The sequence below is a fragment of the Dasypus novemcinctus genome, chromosome X (genome assembly GCF_030445035.2).
Source record: "Dasypus novemcinctus isolate mDasNov1 chromosome X, mDasNov1.1.hap2, whole genome shotgun sequence".
In the NCBI taxonomy this organism is placed as follows: domain Eukaryota; kingdom Metazoa; phylum Chordata; class Mammalia; order Cingulata; family Dasypodidae; genus Dasypus; species Dasypus novemcinctus.
In genome coordinates, this window is record NC_080704.1 from 145,477,896 (window position 1) to 145,487,204 (window position 9,309).

Sequence of the window (9,309 nt, forward strand, 5' to 3'; positions counted from 1 at the left end):
AAAGACACTCAAGAAGTATTTATAGGTCCACAATCATTTATCCAAAACCTTTGGGGCGATAAGTGCTTCTGATTTGGGAATACTTTTTTTGAGATTTGAGAATAATAATGTGGGACATATCCTGCAAATTTCACCCCTGGCATGGTCCAGGGCAGCATCTCATAATCAAACACATTAATGTATCTGCAGCAAAACAAAGGAACAGTCACCCTAAATTGGATTAATAAATAATATAAATAATCTTTATACAATTTCAGAACAGATTTTTCTGTCCAACTTTTGGCATCAAACTTACAAAAAATCAGTTTTCAGATATTCTTGGATTTTGGAATTGTGGATAAGAGATTATAGACCTGAATTAGATAAATTAATGAGTAAAGAAGGATAGCATTCAACCTCAGCACCCTTTTCTGGGAAGGGAAAATTATTAACTATCCTCCTCTAACACCTTGGGAAGTTTGACTTCTGTGTCACATCAAAATTGAACTCTGTACAGTCTATGGTAATAGACACTCCCTATGCAGAATAATATCTCAAGGAGCCAGTTTTCCTCCCTCACCTCATTCACTTAGCTGCAAATATTACATAGGGAAAAGACAGCGAGAGCCTTTGGAGAGCTAGCAACTCTGCCATTCTCAGTGCTGTGACTTTAGACAAGTCTCTTTACCCCTCTCAGTTACAATCTTCTCTTCTGCAAAATTAAGAAAGGGTAAGTTTAGGGGGTGGATAACTAATAATTACTGAGGATCTGCCAGGGTGTGTTTATTGCCCATGTATTACAGGTGTGAAAAATGAGGTTCAAAGAGTTAGGCAATCCCCAACTTTCTCCCCTTAGTTGGGAAAGAGACAGTTGAGAGGATGGAGGAGAAAATCTCAGAACAAGCCAAAATGCTAACTATACATATACCAAATAGTATGAAGATGATAATATTGTAACAAACGGCAAACCTGATGCCTCTGACCACATCCCTGCTAGTTTTTATGCCATAGCAACCATGTCAAGGATGTAGTATGAAATTAAAAACTAAAAGGGAAACCAGTGAGATGGAAACACCCAAGTGAGAGGAAGAAGGAAGGGCCACTTGACTTTAGAGATCAACTTTTCAGTTGAGAACGCGAATGATGCTGTCATCAACTATTCTTTGGCAATCTTTCTCAGTATTCAGGCTGCAGTTGTATAATCTGAAAACAATTTATGCTGAACAAAACTAGTGTTTCTTTCACTGATTCTGATATTGGATTCTTCCCTTTCCCTCACAAAAACACAGTGTCTTCTATTAATACATAGTGAGTCAGTCTGGTATATCTTGATGGTTGAATAAGCTCTTTGATTTTTGAATTATTTTGAGATTAACTGAATTTGAAATATGGGCTGCCTGCAGTATCTTGCTGGAATAAAAAATGAGCTTTGTTATTGACAAAGAAGACTTGCAAACAATAATTTTTTATCATTGTTCACTTTTGCAGAACTCATGTGCACATCAGCCTGGCCTGGCTGACTAGGTGGCTGTGGGGAGGCCAGATTCAAAAGTTCAATTCACAGTCTTTTCTCAATTCCTGTAAACTGCTGTGAAGCATGGGGTGAATCTTCTCCCTGGGATACCAGGCACCTAATTCTTGCCACAATCAAGAAACAAGGTCCATTATATTAGGGTATTTGAAAACTAGCATAATGTACCAAATGAATAAAAACTGTCATCTAAGTATCATAGTATGGATAATTTGAATCAGAATATCACAGAAGCTGCTGCAAGGCTTTGTGATCCCTACAGTCCAGTCCTTGATACTAAAAGGAACGTAGCATTTTATATCAGTCTTACAGCCTCAATTTGTGGACTCCAAGGTAATCAAGCATCCCTATCTTCTCTTTATTTTTTTTAACAACTCCCTCTTTTTCTCCTCTTTCCTTTTCATGGAGGTTTTTTCCTTTATTTATAAACTTAAGACTTGGGTAAAATGAATAAAAGCAATTTCTGGGGGTGGGGGATAAAATAAAAATTAACAATAGGAAAAAAGTTAACACTTTCTGGGTCATAGCAGAAACCAGAGAATAAATTCATACAATTGAAAATCTACAGGAATTTCAAAATTGACCTTTTCATACAAAATGACTTGTTTTTTTCTAATGACCTTTTGATACAAAATATTTTTTTCTAATTCTTTCTTTTATTGAATTTTTTGAAGATACATATATCACAGAAAATGTTATATTAAAAAATATACCCCATACCACACCCCCCCCCATTCCTCTCACATTAACAACCCCTATCATCATTGTGGTACATTCATTGCATTTGGTGAATACATTTTGAGCACTGCTGCATTGCATGGATTACAGTTTACATTGCAGCTTACACTCTCCCCCAGTATACTGAATGGGTTATGGCAGGATACATAATGTCTAGCATCAGTCCCTGCAATATCATTCAGGGCAACTCCAAGTCCCAAAAATGCCCCCACATCACATCTCTTCTTCCCTCTTCCTGCCTTCAGCAACTACCGTGGCCATTTTCTCCACATCAATGCTACAGTTTCTTCCCTTATTAGTCACAGTAGTTCTATAGTACAATACCAGTAAATCCACTCTAATCCATATTTTATTCCTCAATCTTATGGACCCTGGGATGGTGATGTCCACTCCACCTCTATATCAAGAGGGGGCTTAGATCCCACATGACTGAGGATGTGATTCTGCTTGGAGTTGTAGGCACACTTGGCTCTTCAGTTGCAGTAGTCAAACATCTTCACCTGCCTGCCAGCTGACCTGGATAAGTCTAACGAATCAGAGAGTAGAAGCTGCAACTCTGCTGAGGCTCGAGGACCAGTCCAGAGATTCAACTGTCCTGAATATACTCCAACTCCAGCACCAACCACAGGTTCAGTAAAAGTGACAGAAGATGCATCTTAGAAAAGTCACATCCGAGTCCAACACCATCACATTCAGGAACACAAACTCCAAAGCAGGACCCACTGACAAGGCACTGAACTATGTCTCTGTATCCCTCAGGAGCACCAATACCTGGGATTCTATCTACTTTGGCTGCCCCTGGGATCCTGCTGAGGTGTGCATAGCACGACCCCTCTGAAGACCTCCCAACTCTTTTTGAAGACTCTTATCCATATAAACTAATTTGTCTTTACCTTCTCCCCCTTTTGTTCAAGGTATTTTTCTAGTTGCATCACCAGTTAGTGATTGGTAGTAATCCCTTGGTGCCAGGGAGGCTCATCCTCAGGAGTAATGTCCTATGCTGGGAGAAAGGTAATGCATTACATGCTGAGCTTGGTTTAGAGAGTGGCCACATTCGAGCAACATAGAGACTCTAAGGAGTATAAATTCATAGGATAACATGGATGAATTTTGAGAACCTTATGTTGAGTGAAGCAAGTCAGGCATTGAAGGACAAATACTACATGATCTCTCTGATATGAAATAAGCAAACTAAGCTGTCTAAGAGAGCTAGAGACTAAATGATAGGCTTACAGGGAACTGGGGGGATAAGAAGGTTGTGAGCTGACAAAATGACTTATTAATTTGCAAGTTATTGTTTTTGGTGTTGAAGTCTTTAAACCTTGAGTTGAAATCCTTGAGGGTTTATTTGGCTTTTGAATCAGTATTTCCTTGTCTAAGAGGTAGCAGCAGCAGCAGCGCCCACCTTCTTGGCAGCTTCCATCTCATTATGATGAGCCTGTAGAAATGCCACAGTTTCATCCACCTTGGAGTAAAGGGACTTGGGGACTCCAGCATGTGCAACAACTCTGAGTTGTTTGTCTCCAGCTGCATCCCCAAAATCTTTCCAGCCATGTTTAAATAAACTCTTTGAATGAATAGGAACCAACATTCCCCGCATCTGCTTCTCGCCCTGGGAGGGATGGTGCTGCAGCTTGCATGAAGGCGGTCAGGGGCTCCTGGCCCTGCACTTGGACCAAAGGGTGTGGTGTCTGCAAAGATGCAGAATGAAGGCTGTGGGCCCTGGAGGCATATTTGTATGGTGCAACAGCCCGAGGAGCAGCAGCAGCATCCATAGCTTGAGGTGCTTTGTTCTGCACAGCTGTGGGAACACCTCCAGATTGGCAGCAGTCAGTCAGCCCTCCTGGGTAGTATGAGTCCCCACCAAAGTCCATAGCCAAGTGGTCAGGGCACTCAGACCCAACTCTCTGAGCAGTAGTAGGGAGAACATGAGATGTCAGAGCATTACCAGTTGGAGTCAAATGGCATAGAGTTGGATGAGGTCTAGACTGGCATATAGCACTTGACATACCTTGGGAGTCTTAAGGTCTCCCACCATGTTGCAAGCCTGGATTAGGTCTCATCTGTACTAACTGGTTAGATGGGTTTGTACAGAGGTCTTCCTTCAGCCTGTGAAACTGCCAGCACAAAGTAGCCACCAGCTGCAGGCTGAAACATTTAAGATGGCATTGTTAGGGGATACCGGTGTTCCTGCCACTTGCTACATATGCTGTTTAGTAAGGTGAACCTTTCTCACTTACTTCTTCTGGGCCAGGGCAACATACAGTGGCTTGGAGCCCACAATACCATTTATCTTAGGGACTGCCTCGCCTGCCTCTTCAGGAGAAGAAAAGCAGGTCTTCGATCCTCCTGGGGTTTCTGTTTTCCTGCAATCCTCTCTTTTTCTCACATGGTAAGATCAGTATAATAAGGTGGATCCCTTTTCCTATGTGTGTCTCTGTCTCTGTTTATGTCAGACTTAGCAAGAGGCTGGAGACTCAAATTGAGTCATGGATATATTCCAACCAAAGTTTCTCACACCCACAGGAATGGAATAGTTCAATTGTCAGTTATGTATGTTTTGCTCTCAGCTCTATCCTCAACTGCTACAATGTCTCTAGCATTTAAGAACGATTCAATAAATATTCAATATACAAATCATAATGATAAAACCTCATATTGCTATAATGTTTTACTGCTTTAAAAGTTATTTCCCATATATTGTCTTACATATTACTGATGCAAAGTAGCAGAAACACATTGACATTTTTTGTCTTTATTTTTTAAATATTACATTAAAAAAATATGAGGTCCTAATATACCCCCCACCCCCCTCACCCCACTCCTTCCCCCATAACAACAGTCTCCTCCATCATCATGAGACATTCATTGCATTTGGTGAATAAATTTCTGAGCACCACTGCACCTCATGGTCAATGGTCCACATCATAGCCCACACTCTCCCACAGTCCACCGAGTGGGCCATGGAAAGACATACAATGTCCAGTAACTATCCCTGCAGCATCATGCAGGACAAATCGAAGTCCTGAAAACACCCCCACATCACATCTCTTCCTCACATTCCCTACCCACAGCAGCCTCCATGGCCACTTTCGCCACAACAATGCCACATTTTCTTTGATTACTAATCACAATATTTCATGAATAGAATATCAGTAAGTCCACTCTAATCCATACTATATTCCTCCATCTTGTGGACCTTAGAATGGTTGTGTCCACTCCACATCTATATCAAGAGAGGGCTTAGATTCCACATGGATGCTGGATGCAATTCTCCTGCTTTCAGTTGTAGGCACTCTTGGCTCCCTGGTGTGGTGGTTGACCTTCTTCACCTCCATGTTAGCTGAGTGGGATAAGTCCAATAAACCAGAGTGTAGGAGCTGAAGTCTGTTGAGGCTCAGAGCCTGGCTATCACATGGTCAGTCCAGAGAGTCAGGTCCCCTGGGTATACATTAAACCCCAGCATCAACTACAGTTCTAGTGAAAGTAACAGGAGAGGCTTATGATCAAAGATCACATCTGAGTCCTGCTCCATCACACAGAAACACAAACTCCAAAGTAGGGCCAACTGATATGGCACTGAACTCCATCTGCCATGACCGTAGAACCTGTGAGTCTCTGTAGCCCTCAGAAGAACCAATACCTGGGGTTGTATCTACTTTATCTATCTCTGGGACTCTGCAGTGGTGTGCATAAGGGCAACCCCTCTGATAACCTCCCAGCTCTTTTTGGAGACTCATAGCCATATAAACTCATTGGTCCTTTCTATGTCCCCCTTTGATTCAGGTCAAAAAGCATTTTTAATTCCTGGAATTATATGTAGACTGAGATATTCTGCTGGTCTGAGTCGAACCTTTTATTCAAGGTCACTTTCTAATTACATCATCAGCTGGTACTTGGTAGTAATCCCTCGGCACCAGGGTAGCTCATCCCTGGGAGTCATGTCCCATGCTGGGGGGAAGGCAACATATTTACATGCTGAGTTTGGCTTCGAGACTGGTCACATTGAGCAACATGGAGGCTCTCAGGGGGTAACTCTTAGGCACCCTGCAGCTCTAGGCCTTGTTCTTATTTCAGGTGCACAGGTTCACAAGCATTGTCATTAGTATCAGGGGCTCATGGTTGGACCTTCATTCTATTTTGGTCTTTGCCATTGCACTTGGGGGATTGTTGCTGTTCCTTTAGGGACTGTGATAGAACTCCCCTGGGGGATTATATTAGGGGTAAAAGTTTACAGTTCTGAGTGTTAGAGGTATGCTGATGGAAAGGTAATTGTTTTAAGCAGATGGCATAATTTTGGTTTAAGAGAATAGAGGGAGAAAAGAGGAGAGAGGAGACTGTGCACTTCAGCAGCTTATATAGCAAAAATTGGGAAGATACAGAGAAGATTAGCATGGCTCCTGCCCAAGGATGACATGCAAATTGGTTAGATATTCTGTATTTTTTTTAAACCTTTTGTCTACGGTTTTGCAGAGTCTCCCATGAGCTGTCTTGTGGATCTCATGAACTTTTCCTGTGTATCTGATCTGACTACAGCTTCTCTTAGCTTAACTCTTGGCACCTATGAGCAGCAGTGAGGGCTATGTCTTGGAGAAGAACTTCTTTTGTCCTGTCATGATACTTCTAAGAAATCCTGCAGGCAGGACTCAGGGTTGGGGGTTGGGGAGATGATCACTACAGCTATTAGCTATCCCATGGCCTCCCTGTACATGGAGCCTGCAATCTGACTTAACTGAGGGCTTGTGTATGAAAAGTTCAGTCTTGCAGGGCCTGTGCAGTCCATATGGGTCTTTCTTGACATGGTCACCCACCACTTCATGGGTTATGACTATGTCAACTTCCAGCAGCTGGCTGATGCTAATTGGGCCCTGGACACCATGAATATTGATGAGATTAAAGGAAAAACAATCTGAATCATGTGGTCTCAGAGGGATCTGTCTCTGAGAAAATCTGGTATGGGAAACGTCTTCATCAAGAACCTGGACAAATGCAGATAGTAAGGCACTTTACGATACTTTTTCTGCTTTTGGAAACATTCTGTTCAGCAAGGTGGTGTGTGATGAGAACGATTCTAAAGGTTATGCCTTTGTCTAATTTGAGACCAAAGAGGCCGCTGACAAGGACATTGAGAAGATGAATGGCATGATTCTCAATGACTAAAAAGTGTTTGTGGGCAGAATTAAGTCTTGCAAAGAGTGGGAAGCTGAGCTTGAAGCAAAAGCTAAGGAATTAACCAATATGTATATCAAAAACTTTGGGGAAGAGGTGGATGTTGAAAGTCTAAAAGAGCTATTCAGTCAGTTTGATTAGACCCTAAGTGTCAGGGTGATAAGAGATCCCAGTGGGAAATACAAAGGTTTTGGCTTTGTGAGTTACAAAAACATGAGGAGGCCAAGAAGGCTGTGGAAGAGATGAATGGAAAAGATATTAGAAGGAAAGTTATCTTTGTAGGCTGTGCATAGGAGAAAGTTGAGTGGCAGGCTGAGTTAAAATGAAAATTTGAGCAAATAAAGCCAAACCCTTTGTTTCTACATCCTCCAGCATCTGTGCTGGTGATTGATCCAGCTGAAACAGGAGAGAATTAGTTGATATTAGGGGATGAATCTCTACATTAATAACTTGGATGACACCATTGATGATGAGAAGTTAAAGAAAATTGTTTTTAGAATAAGAGAGACTTAATTTTTTTGTCTTTTTTTTTTAATGTTACATTAAAAAATATGAGGTTCCCATATATCTCCCACCCCCTTAACCCCATTCCTCCCATATCAACAATCTCCTCCATCATCATGGGACATGCATTGCACTTGGTGAATACATCTCTGAGCACTTCTGCACCACATGGTCAGTGGTCCACAATATAGTTTACACTCTCCCCCAGTCCACTGTCCACTGTCCTTGTAGTACCACCCAGGACAACTCCAAGTCCTGAAAATGCCTCCACATCACATCACCTCTTCCCATTCTCTAACCTCAGCAGCTACCATGGCTACTTTCTCCACATAAATGTTACATTTTCTTCCATTACTAATCACTATAGTTCATGAATAGAATATTATTAAGTCCACTCTAATGCATACTCTATTCCTGCATCCTGTGGACCCCATAATGGTTATGTCCACACCACATTTATACCAAAAGGGAGCTTAGATTCCACATGGATGGTGGATGCAAATCTCCTGCTTTCAGTAGTAGGCAATCTTGGGTCCCTGGTGTGGTGGTTGACCTTCTTCACCTCCATGTTAGATGGCTGGGGTAAGTCCAATAAACCAGAGGGTAGGAGTTGCAAGTCTGTTGAGGCTCAGGGCCTCTCTATCACATGGACAGTCCAGATATTCAGGTCCCCTGAGTATACACTAAACCCCAGCACCAACCACAGGTCAGGTAAAAGTAACAGTAGAGACTTGGGAACAAAGGACACATCTGAGTACAACTCCATCACACTGAGGAACACAAACTCCAATGTAGGGCCAACTGGCATGGCACTGAACTCCATCTGCCATGACCATAGAATTTGTGGGTCTCTGTAGCTCTTAGAAGAGCCAATACTTGGGGTTGTATATACTTTAGCTGTCTCTGGGACTCTGCTGAGGTGTGCAAAATGGTGACCCCTCTGATGACTTCCTGGCTCTTTTTTGGAGACTCATAGACATATAAACTCATTTGTCCTTTCCATTTCCCCCTTTTGTCCAAGGACAAAAAGCGTTTTTAACTCCTGATATTACATGTAGGCTGAGATATTCTGCTGGTCTGAGTTGTCCCTTTTATTCAAGGTTGTTTTCTAGTTACATCATCAGCTGGTACTTGGTAGTAATCCCTCAGTGCCAGGGAGGGTCATCCCTGGAGTCATGTCTCACGCTGGGGGGAAGGCAATGCATTTATATACTGAGTTTGCATTAGTGACTGGCCACATTTGAGCAACATGGTGGCTCTCAGGAGGTAAATCTTAGGCACCCTGCAGCTCTAGGCCTAGTTCTTATTTCAGGCACACAGGCTCACGAACATAGTCACTATTATCAAGAACTTGTTGGATCATCTATTATGGTCTTTGCCATTGCACT

The 9,309-nt window shown here is 42.2% G+C and overlaps 1 non-coding gene and 1 pseudogene across 1 annotated transcript; both read left to right on the forward strand.

The window, feature by feature from the left end:
- The first annotated feature begins 1,713 nt into the window (after positions 1–1,713).
- Positions 1,714–7,930, forward strand: LOC101414849 (polyadenylate-binding protein 4 pseudogene; annotated as a pseudogene).
- On the forward strand, positions 6,588–6,693 carry LOC111765375 (U6 spliceosomal RNA). Its single transcript, XR_002797750.1, has one exon. It is a non-coding gene; the product is annotated as a U6 spliceosomal RNA (small nuclear RNA).
- Positions 7,931–9,309: the final 1,379 nt, after the last annotated feature.